The following is a 23,965-nucleotide window of genomic DNA, read 5'->3' as shown; positions in this document are numbered from 1 at the left end:
TCTATTTTGGTCATTGTTTTTAAAAGATTCTGTGATGCTAGATTGCATGTTCCAGTATGAGCATGGAGTTGTTTAGTTAAAAGGGAGTATACTGATAATTCCTAGAATTAAGAAATAAGTACACACACACACACCCCTTAATGTAGGTTTGTGTTTTTGAATTAACAAGCTAATATTCGTTCAACAAGTTTAACAGGAAAGAAAAAAAAAACCAAAAACTTCAGAAAGATTTACAGCAACAGGAGTCACGACTGCCATGCCATTTATCACATTAGCTATCGTTAATATTTGTCTCAGCTTTTGTGTTTTGTTTTTTTTCTGGTTAACTCAAATAATGCTGGAAGTCAGTGGGACTTACCAGTGGCACAGAGTGCATCTCTTTAGACTTCACTTCAGCATCCATCTTCATGTTGCAGCGCGAAATAGCAATAAGATACTAGCTTCAGGAATATTAGCAAGATACTGCCCCTGACTGTCGTCTGGGGAAAGGCAGCGTATCATACAAGAGAGTCATCAGCAGTAGCTCGGAAAGCTGACTGCTGATTCTAGTTAACATGGGTTTGTCATCCTCTATGCTGAATATCCACCAGTCTGCTCTGCCATGTTGAATGAGGGTACTTGTTTTCCTTGTATCAGCTGTGAACCAAGGGGAATGCTGCCACATAATTATTTGATTCAAACCAATGAGAGAGCACAAACATTCAATATGCATTTCATTTTTTTGGTAGAGTGTTAAGGATCTTGTCATGGGTATTATTCTGGGATTTTTGCTGGTCATTAATTTTAGAGAAAATATTTTCCATATAAATAATGACAAACAGTCATTTATAGTGATACAGTAACAAATCTTTGGCTGTCTCCCAATGTGTCATCTTCAAGGAATAGACTATTCGTAACTGAACCTTTCTCATTCTTGTCTGTTGGCAGTTTCAAAAGTGTGAAGTCATTGAAATCACTTTTAGGAACAGGTGTAGAAACCTGTGAATTTCAAGCCACTTTCAATTGTGTTCTAAACAGGTATATAGAAAGCGAGAAACTCATGTTGCAGGCTGTAATAAAGGTAATAAATACAAAATATTTATCTAATTTTTTTAAAAAGTGGTTTTTATATTGGGTTCCACCTATTATGCCATTTATCCAGAAAAAAACAAGTAGTGCAAATATCAGTTGAAACACGTGAAGACTTCTCTTTCAAATATGAAAAAAAGACATTGGCCTGTGCAATGAATATGATAGTGAAAAAACCATGTGGTACAGCATATGAAGAAGTTCTACATGGGTCTTGGGATCGGTATAGTTTGGCAAAATGAGTTCCTGTAATTCACTGGTATTTAAAGATTCTCATACTTGATGAGTTGCTTTTCACTCTTAGCAAACATCTTATATGGCAAAAAGGTGTTCCTTTGGGTGTAGGTATGCCTTTAGCTTCAGTCTGGTCTTCCTTGAATGAATCAAATTGCATAGTCGTGGTGTGCAATTTTAAGATGTTCAAGTGTCTTCCTTTCCTTATGTAACAAAGCTGTTAGTCTTTCTAGATTAATTGAGAATGTTTAGCAATGGAGCAGTCTTCCGTTATCTTCTTGCATAAGTACAAGCAGGAGTGACTTTCACAGCTTTGAAAGTACTCCCTTTAGACAAGTTTACTTCAGAAGAGGTGTTGCGTGGCTGCATGTATTTCCAGGACCATTGTAACTCTAGAAGGTAATGAGAGGTACAGTATCACTATCATGCCCTTCTGTTTAGGGCCCATTTCACAAGAATACATAGCAAGCTGCTGTACTAGTTACACCACTTTCTGGAATACTACAGGTTCTCCACATTAAATTTGAGCCAATCAGTAAATACAGAGGTATGTGATGATACTGATACCCAAACATGTGCTTCCCCCCTGCCCCCCGCCTCCTATCAGTAGTTGCTTGAGTCTTACAAAGATAATACAAAACTTTATCAGGAGAGAGATCATCTTATTTGCATTTTACATACAGCCTTTCAGAGACTGAACCATTGGAATGACCTGTTGATCTGAAGTTGAGTAGTTCTGTGCAATGTCCGGCTTAGCATCAATTGTTTAAGTAGAAATTTGTTAACAGATGACCCATCTTATTCTTTGTACTTATTCTCCTATGTCTACTTAATACAAACACTTTCCAGAGGCATTTCCTACACATTGCAGTTTGGTTGAACAGTAAGCAGCAATCCTTTTAACTTCAAGGAATCCTCACACAGTTTCCAGCATGCTACTGAAGATTATGTTACTTTAACATAGGGAAAAGGACACTTTTCTATTAATGTTTACTATTGTTCTGACTGAAATACTGCTTTGGAATGCACTGCTCAAGAAAATGAAGCAGAGTTCACTAAGTAACTTCACTTCATTGTAACATGCAAGCTAATGGAATCCCTGAATTGGATTCTTCGATCTAAATGAAGTTTTGTCTTTATGACTCATGTTCTTTAAATTCATATGCTCTTTTCAAGATCAAAATTTTTGATTCTGTGCATATTTTTATAAACCTATTTTATAAATGTAACCAGAGATTTAAAGCAGAGTCTTTCTGAAAGTTTTTAAAGAGCCCATGGGACATTTTCCAAAGATAGCTCCAACTTCCATGTGCCTTCCTTATACAAATGACATTTGCATCAAAATATGACTGAAGGAAGTGAGAAAATTTTGAGGCTATAAAATTTACAAACTTAGGAAATCGTAATTTCATTGCCAAGTCTATGACAAAATTCCTATAATTTTAGCGGCGCCAAGATTTCATCCTCTTATGCTTCCTAGAGGAGCTGGGCAAACCATTGCTTTTAGGACATTGATAGAATAAGCCCCTCTTAAATTCAGAGTGTTTAGCTTAGGATTTCTAAGTTTGGCTGTGGATCCAGCTTTTGCACAAGTTCGGAGGAGTGTCTCTGAAGTTCTAATTTAAGGTCATGTCTGCTTATAATTTAACTGTATAGTAATGATGTAAAAGGGGCTTAGGAAAGAGGACAGAGTAATCATCACTAGTTTGTATTTCATGGTAGTTAACAACAATGAAACAGTTTCATCACTGATTGATAATAGTGAAGAAAATTATGCCAGATCAAATAAATGGGGTTTGTTTGGTGGGTTGTAGGGTGGTTTTGGCCAATAAAATTTTCTTGAGAGATGCATCAAATTTAGTATCAATGTCCATTTATATAGAATTGTAGAATATTTTAGGTCTGAATGTTTTCTGGTGCAGTCCTTTGCTCTAAGCAGGGCCAACTGCTAAGTTGCATCAGGTTGCTCCGTGTCTTGCCTAGTAAAGCTTTGAATACATCCAAGAACAGACATTTCACAGCCTAATAAGCTTGTTCCCTGATAGCCACCTTCTTTGCACTGTTTTTTGACTTCTACGCAATCAAAATTTCATGTTCCTTGCTTGTACTCTACATTTCTGCAAAGAGCCTGACTGTCTTCTCGTTAGCTGCCCACCAGGTACATGAGCAATAGAAGCCCTAAGACTTGTTTTCACAGACTCAGCTCTCAGCCTCTTCTCTTACGTCTTGTGCTCCAGAGCAGTTTAGTCTCCTCTGGAATCACTTCAGTTTGTCAGTCTCTCTTTTACTGAGCCTCTGTAAACTGTTCAATAAAGTAATATACTTTCTGCATTAATAGCCTTTAAAATAGGACTTTTAGTCTTTATATCATTATACAAAAAAGAAGTTGAAAAGTTTCCTCTATGAGATTATTTTTTATTCCCATTTAAGTAATAACTAAACTGAAGTAAATAACTATGTAAAGGTTGCTAATCAGGATAATGGCAGATCTGAAATTAATTCAGAAGTCTTGCTGCTTATTTTCCTGTCCAACAGTTGAGCAAATTATTTTTTTTTTGGTCCCTGAAAAACTTTCTCAGTGCCCTTGTGTTTATATTTAAGGAAATTCAAAGGCATCTATATAAATTCCAGGTTTTTGTATCTCTGTTATTTTCTAGGTTTCTTTTGGCATTTGACTTCTTTTTTATTAGTACAGTTAAAAAAAGGCTAACTTTCACTTCTTCCATAGCATTCAATTTATTTTCCCTTAGGTATACCTTCTCTGCTTCTTAATTTGGAAAACTTTTCTCCTGATTCAGTTTCCTGTGTACAGCATTCAAGATGAGCTACACCCACAAGCAGTCTTACAGTGAACCACAGAACTTACAGAATTGTAAGTTACTGTTCACATGTAAAGCCTACATAAATCGCTTTTCAGCTAATTGAGGTCCTCTCCTTCAGTGTAATCCCAAAGAGATGTCATGCTAAAGAAGACCCGGGTATTACTTGTTGGCTTTAGAAGGTTCATTTCAATAGGGTTGGCTGTATTAAAGAGCCATTTAGCTTTGTTGTCAAGGAGAATTTGCCAGGGGACCTAAAGGGTCATTAGCCTCCACTTAACACCATACAGTGTAGCAGATGCTTCATGACATGTGACAAGGAAAGGCTTTAATGGTGTGTCAAGAAATCCCAGCCTCATCACTTTATTTTTCACTAATGTGTTGCTGTCTAGCAATGAGTTGCCATTTTATTGATAGGTGGGCTTTTACTTATATGTGCCAGTAAAGACAGTAAGAGGAAATTAAAGAAACATTGTTGGTGACAATGCATATTTTACTCCTGCTTTTAGTACTCATCCTTCTAGGAAGAGTGGATTCGTCCTTAAGCAAGAATTAAACCCAAAAATATAAATTCCTTGAGCTTCTAAAATTCTGTTTGGCTTGATAATTGTGAGGGCAGGCAAGTCAGCCATGTATTTTAGAAAATACCCCGAAATTTCAAGGAGCAACATATTTGTGAGCTTCCTTAGTGCACTACAGTTACTGAAGTGTTATGATCCACAAGTATCAGATGTGACCTACATGTAGTTTTAGGACCCTTCCTCAAAGACAACATTTTTGTTGTCTTTGAAATAGGGTAGAGAGAGTAGTACCTGGAGTACTTGTTACAGAGAATGTTCCTTTGCAGCTGTAGGCTGTTGTGATCCTTTATGTTTCAAATACACGTAGCATATGATCTGAGGAAATAAAAACTACACCACAGATTGCCTGAAGAGATTGTAGCTTTAAAACCACCAAAAACCCCAACAGAAAGAAAGCCCATATAACAAGATTCACTGGGTAGACAGTATGTGACTACCTCAGGTTTTACTTGGTAAACAAGACAATTTTGTAAGAGAGTTTGTTTGAATTTAGCCACTCTTTTAACCATCACGGTGGCCCTACAAAGTGATTTTCCTTCCTTTCTCTTATTTAGACAACTGTGTCTTCAGTGCTATATAAATCATCTGAGTTAATCTGAGAAGTGAAGGTTTCCAAGTAAGAGCGGCCACACCCTGAAAGCATGGCATGTGAGGCAGAATGCCTTCTATTTTAGGAATTCTTCTTTCATCCAAAGAAAATCCCTCAAAAAGTCATGCCTAGCCATCAGGACCCCCTGGATAAATGGGAATTTATTATATCATCTTGACACTAAAAAAAACTGATCTCCATTCTAACTGTGGTTATATTCAGAGTGGACAAATGGATTTCAGTACCACCCAATAGCTGAGGAAATCCTTTATTCTAAGGAGAACGTCTATGCCTATTTCTTATTTGCTCCCTTTGCATGAGATATGTTTAATAGTATTTACACTGTGAGAGAATGGAAGCCTCTCGGAGAAAAAAAGGAGCAATAAATAAACTAAGGTTAAAATTCCTACTCAGGGAACACTTTCTTTAGTGATTTTCCTTAGAGATTTTACTAAACATGATTTTCAAGGTTACTGACAACTCTGCCTGACTCGTTCTGAAGATAGGTTTGCACAGGTGTCAGGTAGTGTGCGGATAGCCCAATATGGCCAATTTGTATTGGATCAGCTGCATGCGTACTGCCTTAGCTGTGCAGGTTTACAGCTAAGGCTTCCTTTCTCTTCTGGCTGTCTGTAAATCTCTGATGAATCATCAGAGTCCACTTTGTCTGCCCAGGCAAAACTTACAGCTGGAAAAAGGATGTAATGGCTGGGAGAGCTAAAATGTACGGTATCTCAACTTTAGTTTCAACATAGGAAAATAAAACAGAAATCAGCACCAATTTTTTGTAGATACTGCAGTGGCCATTGTACCACAAAACAGTGAACCAATGGAAAGTCACTCAGTTCTTCTTTGAAAAGATCTGTTTCTTTCAAACTGTCTTTCTTTACCAAATCTAATTCAGCCTGCGTGAAAGTGCTTACAATTCATGGTACATTCACCTACCTCAAGGTTCCCAATCATTTTTAGTGTGGATGACATCAAAATATAGGGGTGGTCCTACACAGTACTTCTTTACATGTTTGCATTCACACCAGGTATGTTTCATCTGATTCATGATCACAGTGGGACCCTGCAACTTACAGCAGTGCAGACCAGATCTTCTGTTTTAACAGCATTTAACTGTGGTTTGGTAGATGGGAATGATGAGGGGGTAGAACTATTATTGAGCAGAATTTTTGTGACCTGTGAAATAAAGATCTGTGAATTAATAGTGCTCATGAGCCAAATTTTGGAATCTGTCAGGATAGTTCTATCAGGGATATATTTTTCATGGCCTTTTTTTGAGGATGTGGGGACATGAGAATTTCAAAATGAGTTGTGTAAAGTGTGGCTTATAGAAGACTGAAACAGAATGCTACTCTATTTAAAAGCTGCATTGTATTTCCGTTAATTTCGACATATGTACATTTAAGTATCTTGAAAAGTGAAGTGTATACATAAATATTATATGATATATATAATATACAAAATACATAAAGTATTTTGCATGTATCAAAGGGAAGTTTCATAACATACGCTTTCAAAGTAATGTACCTTTGTGGAGTAATTTTAAGGCAATTATATCTTTCTCATAGAAAGGATCACTAAAGTTACTTATATCACTGCCTGTTTATTCTTGTTTCAATCAAATGGCTTTGTTTTTAAAACAGGCAAAAATAAATAAAAAAAAAAGAACAGATCATTACCTGTGACTGAAATAGCCAGCTACTCACAATCTCACTGAAAGACCCATTAGGTGTTATCTTAGGAGTGGGAAGTGAAACAGACATACCATTTGAAGAATTAGAACTTTTAGGACATATTTGCAGTATTTCCTCATCTAAATATGCCTCAGTCCCATCCTTGCTCTTTTTTTATTCCAGTTCTGGAGTGAAATTCTGGCCTGGGTAAACCAAGTATTTTTGCTGTTTAATTTGCTGGTGTCAAGGCTCAGCTGTTACCACTTGAACCAAGACTGTCTTTCTCTAGAGCTGTTCTGTGATGGAAGCAAGTGTTCACAATTAAGTAGGGCAGATCCAGTGATTTATTACAAGGTTCTGATGGAGGACATGTTAGCTTCTTGCAAATACAGATACTTGATAATATAAAGAAACACTATATGTGACAGAAATGAAGGAGCCGTTCTCATTATAGAAATCTGCAGCATAATTAGAAGGAAGAAAATCTGCTCTGTAGAGAAGTAGCAATAAAGAGGAAAAATCAATAAATCAAAAGGTAATGGGATCTGAACACGCTACGGAGTCATATCTAACAACTGCCAGCAATGGAATGTTTGAGAATAATATTGTGGCTGGTCAACTGTAAGAAATCTGAGAAATTAAAAGTTCAAAATGTAGCAGCTCAGAGCAATGTCAAGCATCATACTGTGTCATATCTGCCTAAACAAGGAAAATGTAGGACACTGATCCATTAAAAGCTCCTATAATGATAATCATAATTACAGAAATGATTTCTGAACTTCGGCATAAACCCTGGAGCCTAGTAGGTCTCAGAATATGGGAATGGGCTTGAGCTGCAAACTGAGCATCCAGGCTTTGAATGTGATTTTTCTGGACCACCTCCATTTCAGCTATTGGAGTAACATGCCGGAAGCAGAGAATAGATCCCCTTAGAATAACACTCACTAGTGAAGCAAAAGCAAAGTCAAAGTAGATGTATTCTGTATTTTCCTCCTCTGAGGCCTCCCACAGTAGAGGAAAACAGGGAAAAAGCATGGCTGGTACGCCATCCAGCTGACAGAAAGTCCCCAGGGTGTGTCATCAGATGACATATGTTTTCTTATTACCTAGTGTTTTAGCTTTTGTTTGGGTTTGAAGATTTTTTTATTTGTTTGCTTTTTGCTGTGGAATGCACAAGTAATTTTATAACTGTTTTAAAGAGGAGGGGGGAGTACAGTTTGAATTATCTGGATTTTTCTTTTCTCTTTGCAAGAAAGCCTATGGAATTTGGCATCTTAACCCAGCCTCGCCTGATGTGATCACAAACACAGTCAAATTTTTATTAAAATGTTTTGAATCATTCAACCATGATATTGATAACTGAAATGGAGCAAAGAGACAGTAGCATCTGGTTTTAATGAATGTGGTCTGCTTATACTTGAAAGCAAAACCATGCAGGAAAAGACTGGAAATTCTTTTTCAGAGAATCAAAGTGCCATAGTGTTTTTCAATACCTGACATCTGTATTCTTAGAATGACCTGGGTGACTTCACTCAATCAATTGTTCATAGTTTTTAGATTAAAATGCCATATTTGGATCTGAAATATATTTGGTGCTTTTTCTTTTTCTGGGTTTTTTGGGGTTTGCTTTTTTTGGGTTTTTTTTTTAGCCTGTTTGTACTTCGTTCCACTCCTCCAATCTTGACAAAGCTCTTTGCTTTGAGATCTATCATAGATTTTCAAATTGGCAACCTTCTTTAATATTTTATATATCAACCTATTTTTATGCAGAAGTGTGTTCCCATTACTATATTGCAGTCTAGACAAACAGGGCAACCCTTTGCAGAGGTATATTTCTCCTATATGTATTAACATCTGAAAGAACAGAATTACCTGAAACTACATCCTAACTGCAGACCCGTGTAAAAGCCAACCTAAGACATACCCTGTCTTTCAGGAGACAAAAAGAGGGAATTGTCAAAACAGATTCTGCAAGAGACCCCCCCTGCCCCTTACCTTCAACTCAAATTTGTTAGCAGAAGTTCAGCCCAGGCTCTTAATGGACATGCTGCACACCGTTAAAGTTTGAATGTCTTCTGGCAGAGTACTAGTAATAGGATATACTAATACAGCTTCCCACATCTTTTCTAGGAACTCATACTGCTTATGTGAGGTGGGTAAACTTGTTTGGAAATGCAGCCTAGATATCTGTTTAGGTTTTGTACTTTGGGTTCTGCCTAGTCAAGTTGATGATGATGATGAAGAATTTTTATTACCCAACTGTTTTCCCTGTCACTGTCTTCACAGCCTAGTACTCTCTCTCTTGGATTCAGAGAAACAGTCACTGAGATGCCTACCACAACAATGTAAGGCTGTGAATAGTCACAGGAAGGATATAGTGGACAGTTTTCATACCACAGAGAAGTTTCATGCATGGTAAATGTAAATGCATCTAACTGAAGAATACACCAGGTATTTGAAAATGGTAATCTAAATTCCATTTATTCCACTTATTCTGTTCCACTTACTTTAGCATAGTATCGTCCTTGTACTAGTATTTGCATTAAAAATAAAGGTTTGGAAAAGAATAAATGCTTTTAACCATAAGCACCTACCTATTGTCCATATTTTGAATTTTTAATTCAATTTTGCACAGGAGAGGCACAGGCTAAGTGCCCCAGTTAGTTAGCAGTATCTACATTCCTGAAGTTTTCAGCTTTTAAAGCTGTAGTAAAAGTGGCTTTCTTTACCACTAATAGCTTCTTTGAATCCTTTTGTTATAATCCCAAAGCTGAGAAATCAATGAGGTTGGCCAGTTTGATTAAATAGTTTTCTTAAGTCAAACTATTTTAAAGTTAGCCTTTAAAAACAAATATGCTGCATTGCCTTTGACCATTTACAGTTTTTCTTTGGCTCCACCAAGCATGTGGATGGCTAATCAGGGGATTATCAAGTAGACTAGAGAAATATAACAAAGTTCTGTGCTCTAGTAAATATTTGTATAGCACAAGCCTGGACAAAGTCCATGTTATATTTTACTGTTGATAATTTAATAACTCTATGGCATGCTTGAAATTGTACAGTAAATGTCAGCATGTGTCAAATGAAATATCCTGTAAAATTTAAAAACCTCATACTTAAGATGAGGTGCATGCATGGATAGGTAACACTGTCATTGGAAAATGTGTTTTAGAAATACTGTTTAGGGCATTTGTATGAATTTTGCTAGGAAATAAAGTGTGTGCTGGACATCCAGCTTATAGTTAATAACAGTGAAAATGTAAGTGACAGAATAACTCATGCAGAAATAGTCCAGTCCATCAAATGATCATGAGACCAACCGACAGATTTCATAGAACAGTCAAAAGATCTGGGATTTCCTCTTGCTACAGAAAATAGACCATAGCGTAAACAATTGATTAAATTAACTGAATCTGTTTCTTGTGTTTAAGGGATAGCATACAGCACACTGTCTGCCACAGTAGTTTGTTTGCACTGAAATTAAGCAATAATGATTGAGGCACAGAGCATTTCCTGGGGATTAATGACCGGCTGAGGGGAGTTGATGGCCCAAAGAACAGCTCCTGGCCATTAACCCCAGCCAGTCATTAATCCAAAGGAAATGCCCTGCCCCAAGATCTTTATTACTCTTAGAAAATGAAAACGAAGAAAAACAAACCCGTAAGGACCTAGATATTTGTTCTGGGTGGTGAAGTTTCAAATCATTTTGTGTGTGTAGATTCTGATAAAACAAATACCTTACTAGTTATTTAGCTGGAGTGCTTGGTTCTCTCTAAAGCATCTTGATATCATCTAGATCTACAGAGCTGACAAGAGGCTAACTGGAGAAACATGATCTTGGTTTCAACTTTATTAATCTTTTCTCAGTGTGGAATGCAACCTATGTTTAATTCTAATGTGATTTAAGTAAGGTGACTGTATACTTTAAATAAGTATCTTTAAGAAGTCTGTATCGTGTTAAGTATTTATAATAAGTGCTGGCAGAACACCAAACAGACCTAGATGCTGTTCTTGTTGCGTTTAAACTCTTGTTTTCCTAATTTTGGAAGCAATGGACCATCTATAGTTGTAAATTTGAAATGTGCACAATAAATTATAATTTAGAAGTATAAGTATTAGATTTCTTGAGGTAGACCAAGTTCTCGGATGTTTGTTGTTTCCTCTGTATTCTCATGAGCTGAAGAGCTTTTCAGAAAACAAAATTTAAAAGATGGCTGTTCTTCAGATATAAATTTACTCTCTTTTCTACAGTGAAGCAGGATAGCCTCTGCTCTACAGCCATTAGGAAATCCGTAAAACTTTTTTTCAGAAAACATACAACCTGTTGATAGGCATTCTGTAGTGGTATGTACCCAAGAAGTAAATTGATCCACTGTTAACATAAAACATGAACCTTATTCATTTACAGACAGAAATTTTGCTTTCTAGACTACGCTGTCATTCAGATTAGATTGTTCAGTTTATTCTTCATGCTTCTAGCACTGGTGGATATGGGGAACTTATATCGGTTGGGGCTGATCAGAATTCGTGGTCTACCTGTAGCCACCTCTAAAGGGACAGAGGCTGGGACAGAAGCTGCAATGAGGCAGCTTAGTTTCATGGCACATACCAACCTATACAGGCGAGAGATTTGCTATACAATTTTCAGGTTTTTGTGGAGATATGCTATAGCACAACTGAATACAGGAAGATTTTTTTCTTGTTTTGTTAAAAGGCAGATTTATGTAGTCCATATAGTTAATAACAACTAGGTTAATTTACACACAAAAATCTCCATACAGGTGAATGTTAAGAGCTTGGCAACAATTTAAGGAAAACAAATTGATGAAGATAAAGGTCTCCAGAGAATAAGATGCCTTTATTTTTATTCCCTTTTAACTTCGATACAATCCAAATTAATTTGGTGTAAAGATATTTTGTCCTTTCCCTATGTCATTCATTTTACACCGAAGTTATATGTATGATGCATTATTTTCAAAAGTGAATGTAAAACTATACTTAGCTATAGTTGTGGGAAGATGTCCTGGGGGACTATAGTGACAGTGGCTTACTGCCAATCAGATGGAAAACTGAAATTCTATTTTTGCATTTTCATCCATATAAGTATGTATATATGGAACAGAAATCTTCTAATAAAGAGCTCTTCATTCTAGCAGGCAAAGTTAGAAGTCAGTGCAACTGATAGTTTGGCTAGAAAAATTTTTACTTCAACTAAGGTGTTACTGTGAGGAGAGAAGGTAATTAACCTTTGGAATTTTGCAGGAACAGAACAGTTAATGATAGATTATCTGTCACTGAACATTTTAAAATTGTACTTTATTTCTGACTTCTATCCATTTATTTCTAGAAGACATGCTTTATTTTAAACAAGATAAACTCTGGAGAGTCCTTGACTGGTGTTATTCATGAGATCAGAAAGGATGATTGCAATGGTTTGGTGTGGCCTAATAACCTGCTCCTAGCTTGTTCTCTGATACTGAGAAATTTATTTCTCCCTATTCTTTAGTGTCTCCATTCCTAAGAAAAGATCTTATAAATGCTTATATTTTATTTGGAATTCCTCAGAGGAAACCAGCCATATAATCTAGGAATATTTTGATAAAATAATCTTTGTTGTGTATGTCCTTGATACAAGCATTTAGCCATTAGTCAAACAGTGCTAAGAAAATGTTGACTCATAAATTTCATTGATTATACTGCTGAAATTATGGAAAAATATTTTCACACAGATTTATTTTTCACATTAGTAGAACTTGCTGTGACTTTCCTGAGACCAGGAATAAGTGTTTACAGTTTTGTGTCAGAATATACTTGTCATCTTCCATTAACAAGGAAAAGAACATTCAAATCACTTTTTGTGATGTAAAGGTATTAGGACCTCATTCAAAACCTACCGAATTAGCCCTCTTTGGTGGGGGGTCTTTCATTTAAACTCACTGGGATTTGGATCAAGATCCTATTTTGGAATCTGTAGTCTTGTATGCATTTCAGAGGCACTCCCAAACAACAGATTACTGCAGAATTCTTCTTTTTTTCTGCTTTATACTGACTACAAAAGGAATTACTTATTTGGATACTTGACATCCCCATTACTCCCTTTAGAACAAGAGCTATTGCAGATGTGGAAAGCTACATAAATCAGGTTTGTAATAAATACACTTTAAGTCAGCATGTTGTGTTATCAACATGGGACAAATAGTATAGTCTTTGTATTATAATTTGTAGCAAAATAATAATAATAAAAAAGAAAACAGTTTACTTATCAATTTGAAGAGGAAAAAACTACCTTCACTTTTTGCGCTTTTTTCCTCTCCTATTCAGGATACTGCTATTCATTAGGAAAAAAAAGACCTTCAAGTAATGCTAAAACCAGGATATATATAGTGAATGACGGCTTGGCACTTGCAAATCTAAACAGGATATGCTATGTTTCAAAAAACACACAGATACCAAGGTACAAGCAATGTCATTCCACAGTAAAGGCCAGATCTAAAAAGGGGCCAGAGCTCACTACTCCATACTGCCGTTCTGATGTTCTGCTATGTGTCATTTTATATACGTGGCCAGCACAGTAGACTTAAAACAGTAATATTATGTATACAGAGAGAAGGGCCTTGGAAGGCACCAGAGCCACTGAGCATCTAGTTATTCAGTTGGGAGTGGTGAAGGCAGAGGTGAATGTTGAATCCTGCCTTAAGATGTTTGAAAGGTAACCACTTTCTTCTGCTAGAACTTTGCAGCAGAGGTCCCTCTCCCAATAAAACTTCCTACGTCTTCACAGAATGAAGTTCAGTAGGTTTTTTGGTTTTTGTTTTTGTGTTTCTTTTTAAATCTTCCACTGGCCATGACAACCTCCAAAACAATAAAGTATCCGTTATTAGTGCTCACACACCATGCATGGGAAGTAGAGTCCTTCTTCCACTTTCAAGGACTCAAACCTATCCTCTGCTATGAATTAGTGTAGTCCATACCTGGCTCAGAGGGATAAAGGGACACTTTTGAATCTTAGCTACTACAAATGACCTTCTTGAAGCAAGTATGAACACAGTTGTCAGACATAGTGGTGAAGCCTTCAGTTAAGCAGCAGGAGACCTAGCACCTTACAAGGGCTAGAATCATCTGTTTATGGTCTTACAAATTTTTCTTCCATGTAAATTATATACACTGTTCTTGAAGCATGAATCACAACTAGTTCCTCATCTTTTCCTCTTGCGTTCCAGTCATCGAACAAAAACCTTGAAACCTTGAGTTTTCAAGAACAGCTTCAGCACAGTGATTCTTCTTGCTCTCTACACATACACATACACATGCCTGCCTTTTCCGCCCCACAATGTTAACCTCACTTGCAAGTAAGCGATCAGGATTTGAATCCTTTTAGGCAGAGGATTCTAAAACCTTCCTATGTGGAGGATTCTGCAAGCATTGAACTGTTAATAAAAAAAACCAAAACAAAACAAAAAACAAAACAAAACAAAACAAAAAAAAAAAAAACCAAAAAAAAAAGAGGCTGTAGTTACTACTGCATTATTTTTGGAACCTCATCTAGAATGTCTGCAAACTGCACTGTCAGACAGAGATCCTTAGGATGCTAGTGGTTAGGCAGGAACTGCTCTGCTCTGTGGTAACTGGTGTGTTTAAAGGCAGGCTTGAAAGCAGCAATGAAGGCACTCAGGCCTCTTAAAAACGAAAACTGAGGTACTTTTAGAGTTTGATTATATTTGGTGGTAGCTGAACAGCCTTTTCATAAATGTCTAAATTCTACCTAAATTTCAGTTATATTTCTGCATCTTTTTTTGCATCTGACCATGGCTGTTCACTGAATAAAGATCAAAATCATACCTTGCTCAGTTACCATATATGGCCAAAACCCACTGCTTTTGAGTTTTCTTTTAAAATCAAAGTACTAGAAAGAGCATCTTTACTGAGTACGCTGACATTCTTTAACAGGGTGGTCTGTAAATAGTCTAAAAGTTTGCTTACTGTATTAAAATACAAGGCTTTCATCACATGCATACAGTCTGTTTCTTTACTGATAATTGCAACATATTCGGGGAAAAGAAGGGAAATTTAATTTATAAAGTAATACTTTTTGTCTCAGAACAAAAAGCAGTGAGTCTGAACTGTGCCTATCAGTACAGAACATACTGACCTTCTTAAACATCTTTTCCAACCTAAATGATTCTATGATTCTATGACCTGAAACATTTTGTCACTTTGTCCTCAAAATAATAGAAGATATTTTAAACCCATATCGCTGTTTTCAAAATAGGTCTCATTTATGTCAGTCGTGCAGACAAGGGAGCTGTAAACCAGAACAAAAAGAAACCAAACCAGCTTGGAAAACTTGTGTTCTGCATGCACAAAGGAAACTAGAAGTGTAGCCTTTGGAATAAGATATTTCACTGTATGTGTAAGGGAAAGCTGAGACAGTCTGAGGAAGCAGCAACTCACACAATGTCCTTTTTGCACCCTGAGAAAAAGATGCATTGTGGTAATTTTAGGTTAAAGTACAGATAGATTCCATTAAAATATGTTCCAACTATTTATCAGGGCTAGAATAGTTATAAAATCCCTAGAATTTTCTCTCAAGTCAACTCTCTCTCATCATCAAATAGAACATTTACAGGGACCAAACTTGTAGCCATAAATGTGCTCCTGTGTTCAAACATAGCTACCCTTTAGAACCGTCTCGAGGTAGTTCTGCCTAAACCCCCATTTTCAAATTGTGATAGGTGTTAGGAACACGAGGCTCTCTCTTTCTATATATATTAATTCATGTAACATAATTCTGCAAGATGGCACACATTTACTCATGGGTTAAGATTATAATTGCATTTCAAAGCAGTTCTCTTGAAACATTCTAAAACAGATTATGTTCTTAAAAACTCTGTTCTTTACTTTGCATGTTTTAGTACTACATCCCATTAAAGCTGTGTTTGAAGTTACTAGGATTTGTTAAAAATTTGATAATGCCTAAGCAGATAAGAGATTATATGCTTTATGTATATATTTGAAGGATTTGTTCCAGCTTGGATACAGTGTATTAATTGGCCACCTACAGCGAACAGCAGTGTTTAATATTTAGAACCCTTTTCCTTATTGTTTTCCAGGCAGAAGAGCATGTAAGTATTCTTTTAACTAAATTTGCTAACTTTCTGGAACACATTTAAACAATGTGTGCTACTTGTGTCATATTACATTAACTTCACTTCCACAGACAGGTTGTATACATATGTAATAAATAGCCCCTCAGGGATCAGATCTAGATTAACTGAGAAAAACGTACTCTGCTGTACGTTAAGTAATTTACAATATCTTAGTAAACATTAGAAAAGACATGTTTGTCTCACCAGAACAGGTTAACAGTGCCTGCAGACTCAGTAATGATTGTAGAATGTTAAACTATCAAGTGGAAAGTTATAATCACTTTAAATAGTCTAATTTTTCCCCCTAAAACATCAGACTATCTGGACTTTGATACCATCATGTCTGTAATAACACTGAATGTTTATGATACAGAATGAAAGTAGTAAAGACACCATTTCTGCAAAGGATCTAAACAGAGTGACTTAAAGCTGTGAGAGGGAGGCTTGGAGAGAAAACTTTTAAGTGGGTTATCTTTTATTGAAATATTATTCCTTTTAAATTAAATTGCAATATCTGCAATTAGAGATGAAACCTGCCTTAAGCATGCCAGTTTGATTTACATATCACAAACTCCCTGTAGTCTCTCTATTTCTATCAGCTCAGTTCTGCCTGGTAATTAATTTAATTAATTAAATACAGGTATGGTAACTGTGCTGTCTCTGGCTTTGGTTTTTATTGCCCTAGTCCAAATTTAATTAACAAAGAGTGTTCTAAGTAAGCCTGTGAAGCTTTTTCAGAAGACTTCAGATGTTTAACATGGACAATCATTGCAAATCTGGAACGAACTTGTTGGATTTGCCAGGTATTGGGGGGGGGGTGGGGGGTGGGGAGAATACAGCAAGAAGTAAAAATTACCTTTTTTTCTTGTTAAAACAATACATCTGTGGGCTGCATTGATTGGCTGTGTAGGTATAAGTTTTCCCAAGCCCTAAGAAAATAGCACTCACCACATAGCACTCACATAAGTTTAAGATAAACCATATAATGAAAGAAGTGCAGTGATTCCAGGATTTAGCCTAGCTGCCTTGTCTTTGATACACAGAAGGAGATAGAAAGTAGGCTAAATTCCAAATGAGGAAGCATGTTTAGAATTCTGTCTTAATTGATCATTTAAGGACAATCATCTTAATTATTTAATTGCATTATTTAACTGTCTTAAACTCAGGCAAGAGGCCCACCAGCATAGAGAAAACAAACTGTAGTAGGAGAGTGGCTGGAGCTGAGGACCATAAGCCCTGGATTCTGGAGAAGCCATTTACCATTGTTTGCTTGTCCTGAACTAGAAATAATAAATACTTCATTATACTCAATTATTGGAGATTCTAAGATGAGAAGCACTTTATTACAAATAATCATTATTATTTCATTATGTATTAGCTTTGCAACAAAAACAACTGAAGACTTTGGTACATGGAGTGACAGTAATTCAATATATATTGTGTAGGATTGACTTAAAATGTATTAATTACATATGAAAATGTTAACTGTCAATTGAAAAGCAGTTGATGCAAACGTTCATAAACATTGTGGCTGTCTGTAGAAGAGGTATAATTAAGTTAAAAACCAAGGTGTTGTATTTACTTACTCTGATCTTGTTTCATTGTACATGTACTGTTTGGGAGGAGAGGAAAAAAAGTATTTAAAAGAAGATGCAAAAGTAAGAAGGAAGAAGACTTAGAGAGGGACAGATTTTAAGTTCAGAGCATGGGAGGACTGGCAAGGTATAATCCTGTAAAACTGGTATTGGTTGGGGTCAGAATCCCTGAGTGCAGTTTGTTTCAGGTAGGCCTGACTATATACACTGTTCTTTTCAATCTGTCTATAAAGAACAACGGAAAAGACATAATCATTAGTTTTTCAGTTGAGCACCTGATGTAATGACAAATATGTCAGGCTTTGAGAGAAGCTTGAAAATTGAGTTCAGTGGAACTTACCTACCGATCATGCTTTGTACTTACCTTCTGCAGATGAGTGAGTGAATTCTGTGTTCTCCTGTTCTACCTACACCTTTCTGTCCAGGGAATAACTGGAATCCAAGACACAAGTGTCATGCAGTACCAATAAATCAACATACAGGTTCATCTGTAATTGAATACAGTGCCTTTATTAAAAGAAAAAAAAAAAAGAAAAAAAACAGTGAGAGAGAGAGAGAAGTGATTTTTAGAAAGACATTAATAACTTAAAAAGTAATTACATTAATTTTTTAGAGTGCCGAGTTGTATCTTATCATACCAAAAATAAGTAAATTAAAAACCTACCATGAACTCAAGAATTATGTGGACACAATCCCTGTTACTTTAAAGTGAGATATAAATCCAGAGATTTCTCATGCCATCATTTTGTAAATAATTACAGTTCTGCTGAATCTGTTGTATAAAGTTTACATGGGAGGTTCAGTGCACCCTCGCTCTTGTTTAGAACATTCGGAACCACCAGAGAGATGTTGACATATGGTTGCACTGTTTTAGTGCACGAGACATCTACTACATGGGAGCATAATAAACAGGAGCATAAAGACAGGTTTGTGCAAGCAGTTTGGATTGACCTTTTTGGCAGCTGAAATCCATCTTGAGTACATGGTGGTGATGTGGACAGACATGTAAACCTCGTCTGGTTACCGCAACTACTAGTTTTACAAATATACTCCAATGCTCAAAATGTATATAATTCCAAGTAAAGTGATTTTAAATGGGAGAGGGGATACAGCAGCAACAATTCGTAGTAAGACACAGTCTGTTTTACACCAATAGGTTTTCTTCTGATAATTTCAGGGAGATAGCTTATTTAATCTTTTTTTTTTTTTTTTTTCTACAAACTATTTGACCAACAGGTACAGCATTTTCATGTTGGCATTTAAAAAGAGTGATCTGCTGTCCTGTCAATGAGCAGTTCTTATATTGACTTTTTCAAAATTAGCAATATTTATATAAATACCTTTCACTCTTGCATAACAGTCTCAGAATATTGTCTACAGCAATATTCTTGGAAATAGAATGAATCCATTTGTATTGCATTTTTGAAGAAACATTTTAAGAAAACTTAACACTTTCTTCATTTTGACAAGTATCTAGCATAACTAGATTTAGTCTAATAGTTCTTGTTTGAACAGGTCCTAATCTACCGTTGTGTTACCAAGGTTTGAGCCTCTTTGTATAGCTCTAGTAGCATTTAGATTCAAGAATATAAAATGATCACTCGCTATAATAAATTTTAAGGTTTAATTTTAACTGATGGGATATAGGTAAATGGCACTTCACAGCTCTATATGTTTCTTATGTCCTCAGTAATTTCCTTTGAAGTTAATTGAAGCACTGTGCATGTTATCTGTGGATATTGTCCATCAGTTCTGAACAGTTCTGTAATAATGAAAGAATACACCTATGTTTTGTTAATATACCTACCTATAATATTGTGACTAGTGTGCTTTTAATGGTTTTCCTGAATTTATTGACTGACCAGTTAGTAAAATCCTGAGATAACAAGAGTAAGATGAAAAAAATGTCCTATTGTTGTAATGTTAAGGGGTGGTGAAGATGCAGAGGAAGGTAGCAAAACACTAATTAGGCACAACAGAGAAGCTGGTTAGTGTGAGATGCTCCTTATCTTGGATATCAGAAGTTCAACATGGAATAGGTATCTTTACAACAGGACTGACTGGTACTTCTTGTCATAACCACACCCCTTGCTTTACCCTTGTGGTTTTCTAAGACCTTTTCTGGAAAGTGAGGCTGCATTTTATGTGCATGTGCTTGTGTGTGTGTTAGAAAATTGTAATGAGATAGTAGTCCAGAGTACTTGAAATTTAATGTACACCTAGTCACATTTAATGCAGAGTTACAGAGTGTGCAGCATTCTTGTTATATTGAAGTGTTGCAGAGTCGGCTGATTTTTGTATTATGTTGTAAAAATACGTTTTCTGTTAATCTCTTATTTAAAAAAGCAGAAAACATGAACCTGTAGTAACTGACTTACCCAATTCATGCAACATGTGGAAGCACTGTCTTTCGTATTTCTTCAGTACAGTTAGCAAGACTATGGTATTGTCTAGCAGTTGTGGCCTGAAAGTGGAAAGGCATTTAATATCAACCTGGAACTTTGAAAACTTCAGTTGTGATTTTGTTTTCTTTTTAATCAACGTAATCACAGAATGGTTGAGCTTGGAAGGGACCTCTTGAGGGCATTTGGTCCAACCCAGGGCTCAAGCAGAGCCACCTATAGCCAGTTGGCCAGGACCAGGTGGTTTTTGAGTATCTCCAGGGAGGGAGACTGCACAGCCTTTCTGGGTAGCCTGTGCCCATGCTCGGTCATCCTCACAGTAAAACCATGTTTCCTGATGTTCAGAGGGAGCCATCTGCATTACAACATCTGCCTGTTGTCCTCTCACTGAGCACTACTGTGAAGAGCCTGGCTCGGTCTTCTTTGCACCCTCCCATCAGGTATTCATATACATTGGTAAGACACATCCCCCCCACCGCACCCCACCCCGAAGCCTTCTCTGAGCTACACAGTCCCAGCTCTTTCAGCCTTTACTGCTATGGGAGATGCTTGTAATTTTTTGTAGAATGTATTATGTTGGTTGGTTTGCACTGCATGAAGATGAGAGTTTTAATGCAGTTATGCAGCGAGGATGGAAGACCCCATATTTACTTAGGAAAACTTCTGTCTCCTAGGATTTGTATGATTGTGTTTTGCTGTTGATGGTACTCATTAGTACGAAAGAAACCAATGGAGAATTAAGTTGTCAGATACTATTCTTCTATTTAAGCGTCCTGAATCTTAACTTCATTTGCAAAGGTAGAAATAATGGTATACAACAGGAATCAATGTGATTGTTCTGGTGGGTGTATGCTGGTAACCCTTGCTTTCTCAAACATTTGTCTGTTTTCTCATCAGTACATGTTAGGACAGAGGTACTACGTTGCTGGTATCACATATTATCAAGGATTAAACCATTTCCTGTCTCTTTGTTTGCAGAAGGGCAAAAATACATCACAGTTTCTGTATTCTGGGAATGGCAGAACTAGTCTCAGTTGGGAGTTTTGATTAAGCTGTGCTTGCTTTTTTCTTAGTATGGCACTCGGGCAAGGAGGGAGAGGGAGAGGGGAAGACTGGCCTTTTCTCCCTCACCTGACACTTCTAGGTTCCCTTCAGCTTGCCTTGAGAAAGCCTTTCTTCCCTTCATTTACTCATCTTGTGTTCCCCTATCCTGGGCTCATGCCAGGTTCTGGAGAACACGTACACATGCCAGACTCTGGACAGAGAAATTGACCTCACAATTTTTGCATTATATTTGCTTTGAAAGTAGCCAAGTTGGAATCTGTAGCTATACTTGTATTACACAGGCCTATGAAATGTTTTATGTTGCTAATGTTCATACACATTCGGATAAAACAAGTATATTTATATGGTTTTCATTTTAAAATTATTGAAGTGGTATTCTTAGTTCTTGGTGCTAGTGGAGTTTAATATTGCGGTCCTCACTCAAGCAAATCTCCCAGTGAGATCAACACAAGTTTTGCCTGAGGAAAAGTTTAAAAAATGGGCTTATAATGGCCAGAAGGGAGTTGTGCATAACTCAGCTTTGTTTGGTAACTGCATCAGTTTGAAATCTCAAGTATTAGAGAACTTTGAGCACTCCAGTTTCAGGAAGGATGCTCTGTATGAGCTGTCTAAGAATGTCTTTTACTTTTACTGTGTGTGTGGAAAATAAGTGTATGAAGATGTTAAAAGCTAGCTGTTCCACTGGAATGAGTGAAATCTTTGATTTTACACAGTTCTACGTTTTTCCACTGAGGGATTTGTTATTCTGGTTAAAGTGGTACTTAATCCATGAGTAAGAATTCCATGATAAAATTCAGGCTGTGCCTTGGGTGACCTGTCAGAAACTGTATATCTTATTGCTAGGAAACTTTTGAGACTTGGGATTTCATTTTTCTCCTGCACATATATGAGATGTCTTTGGCAAAGGTCACACAAGTTTTAACCCACAATATTAAGTCACAAATGAAACGGATTTAAGTGGTCTTGCCCTACTCCCTTGTGAGTGCTTGCTCACATCTCAAAACCACCGTATAATTTGTCACAATTCAACATGATTATCTGTCTTTGCTCAGGAGGACTATAACAGCTAAAGAGCAAGTTATATTGCAGGTAAAGATATAAGATTACTGGTGGAGCTGATGGAGAGAGATTTCCAAACTCTGGTCTAAGCCTATCTGACCCTAGCTGGTGCTTACTTGCTTTTATTTCCTTTTTTTTGTTCTGTTGTCCTTTGGTTTTTTTGGTTTGTTTTGATATTATTCTTTTCTGGAGTGCTTTTTTGTTTTGCTGAAAAATCATAGAATCATAAAATCATTTAGGTTGGAAAAGGCCTTGTGATCATCAAGTCCAACCATTAATCCAGGAATATCCTAGACTGCACCAAAAGTGCCAACACAAGAGAGCATTGCAAACAAAGGTTCAGCTGACAGCGCCTAAACTGACCCAGCTATCTTTGATTCAGCTGCCCTCCCTGTTCAAAAAAGTTTTTCAGCATGTAAAGAGTGAAGCATGTAAATGTTATTTTTTAAACACTGCATGTCCAAATGATCTAGATGGGATCATGGAACAGAACATAGTCTGAAAAGCTACCCTCCCACGCACTCCCCCCACCCGCCCTATCTGGGTTCTCTGAGAAAAGGGGCATGCTCTAGTTGCCAATCAAGCTGTTATGTAAAGTCTCTCTGAAGTTCAGTGCACTTTTAAAAATATTTTGGGGTTTGGTGCGTTTTAAAGAAACGCTCCTTACCATAATGAGCTGTGCATATCTTCTTCATGTTCGTTAGTTCCATGCTAATGGCTATGTTTAACATTCCTTCTTATCTTGTTTCCTGATTGATGGGAACTTGAACCAACCTCTAGATTTCCAGACCTTGCTCAGTTACTGTCATTTTCATTGGCAGAATAAATCATTCGATGTGAAAAATATTATGCAATATTTTGATTCTTTGTTCATATATTATGTATTATCTATCAACATCTATTTTGTTTTCTGTGGGTATTTTGATGAGGCCCTGTATTGTATGACAACCTCTGTTATTTAACAGACTGCCAGGATTTTTTACCTTCTGCTGTTGCAGCATAGGACAAAGGAATTGCATGAGGCTCTTTTATTTTTCTCTGCTTTTCTTCTTCACTGTAGCTGCTTGGGTTAAAAGACAAACAAACAAACAAATCTCTGTGGACTTCAAAGAGGTCAAATTAAAAAAAAAAAAGCAAATAATTTCTTAAAGCTAGGCTGTTTTGCTGTGTTTCTCTCTTGTTTTTCTTTTCTTCCTTTTTTTTTTTTTAAATTCTGAAAAGAAATAGCAGGCTGTAGGCACTGCCTGTGGCTTGCTAGCCTTGCTTCTTGTGTGGTCTGTGCAGACTTTATGATTTATTCAGCTAATGGGAAAGGAGCATGACCCCCAGTGGCCACAGAAAGAGAGCTGCATGTGGGTTTAATGCTTTCACCACAAAAATGTCTGCTATGACTAAGCTGTGTGGCTGAAGTCACTGTCTGAATGGTGCTAAAAAGGAACTTAGGCATTAAGTGTGCACTATTTACTATAGATTGGCTCTTGGGATTAGGCCAAGGGTTTCTTACTCAGTTTCAAAGAATAGCATGGAAGCTGCTAGGAAAATTAGAGCTGTGCAATTTATTTTTACCAGTCTCCCCAGTGAGTGACCCAGTGAAGGATTTGCCTCATAACACTTTTTTTCATCAGTTACCAAAGAGCAATTCAAAATGTACTGGTTTGTTCATGAGTTTTATGGGGCTTATTGTTTACCTTTTCCCATCTCCTACTTTCCTTCATAATAACGTGA

At 36.7% G+C, this 23,965-nt stretch overlaps 1 long non-coding RNA gene across 1 annotated transcript; it reads right to left on the bottom strand.

The window, feature by feature from the left end:
- Nucleotides 1-147: 147 nt before the first annotated feature.
- LOC121082497 lies at nucleotides 148-18,423 on the bottom strand. Its single transcript, XR_005826043.1, has 3 exons — nucleotides 18,379-18,423; nucleotides 18,079-18,202; nucleotides 148-1,694 (listed from the first exon to the last, which is right to left on the bottom strand). It is a non-coding gene; the product is annotated as an uncharacterized LOC121082497 (long non-coding RNA).
- Between the last annotated feature and the right edge of the window lie 5,542 nt (nucleotides 18,424-23,965).

This window comes from Falco naumanni, chromosome 1 (assembly GCF_017639655.2).
Source record: "Falco naumanni isolate bFalNau1 chromosome 1, bFalNau1.pat, whole genome shotgun sequence".
Lineage (NCBI taxonomy): Eukaryota > Metazoa > Chordata > Aves > Falconiformes > Falconidae > Falco > Falco naumanni.
Note: the sequence above shows the minus strand (reverse complement) of the source record. Positions and strands in the feature narration are given on the sequence as shown.